This window comes from Wasmannia auropunctata, unplaced genomic scaffold (assembly GCF_000956235.1).
Source record: "Wasmannia auropunctata unplaced genomic scaffold, wasmannia.A_1.0 LD336103.1, whole genome shotgun sequence".
In the NCBI taxonomy this organism is placed as follows: Eukaryota; Metazoa; Arthropoda; class Insecta; order Hymenoptera; family Formicidae; genus Wasmannia; species Wasmannia auropunctata.
This window is the reverse complement of record NW_012026787.1, coordinates 82021-82788: the sequence shown is the minus strand read 5'-3', so window position 1 is coordinate 82788 and position 768 is coordinate 82021.

The following is a 768-nucleotide window of genomic DNA, read 5'->3' as shown; positions in this document are numbered from 1 at the left end:
TTCGGGCGTGTTATATCCAACAACGTTCAGAAGGAGTAACGCGGGCGTGCTTGCTTCCCTTTTATTAAAACGTGCCTCAAAACTATACCGTGAGCGTACGGGAAGCTTCTCAGCTGAAAGTGGCTGCTTATCGAAATATTCATGTATTTCGCCAAGGACATTGGTCGCTATCATTTATATCTGTGCGTGTATCAATCTAAGTGCTTGTATTAAATAAATCATCGTCCGTTTCGTTTGTTTTAAATTCCCAAGGAGAACAGAAAAGTCAAAATATTATCAATTTGACGTCAAATTGACCGAATTTACATTTTTTACATCATGATTAAAATCTAGATTTCAAATGACTAAAGAATGACTTTATATTGACTTTTTTTTATAGTGTCAATCTTTTTGATTTTTAGAAAAATATGAACGTTTCTTGATATATTGTATATATGGCAAGTATTTATTTTTAATTCCTTTATTTCAAATGCCATTTTGCAACTTATACAAAAATTAAGTCTTATTAAAAAATTGTGACTTTACATTTGTTTATATTTTATATGCAAACTTTACATTTATGAACAAAATATATCTTAACTAACACATATTTAATCTTTTTAACATCCATTAAGAAGATATATACCATTGGTATATACTCTTATTAGCAATTAATGTGTATGGATCATCGAAGCATCAGTTCTCGGACGATCACAAGGTTAAGCACGTTCCACAAGATTTATAGCTTGGATGAGTGACCGCTTTAGGAATATCGTAAATAAGTTTCTA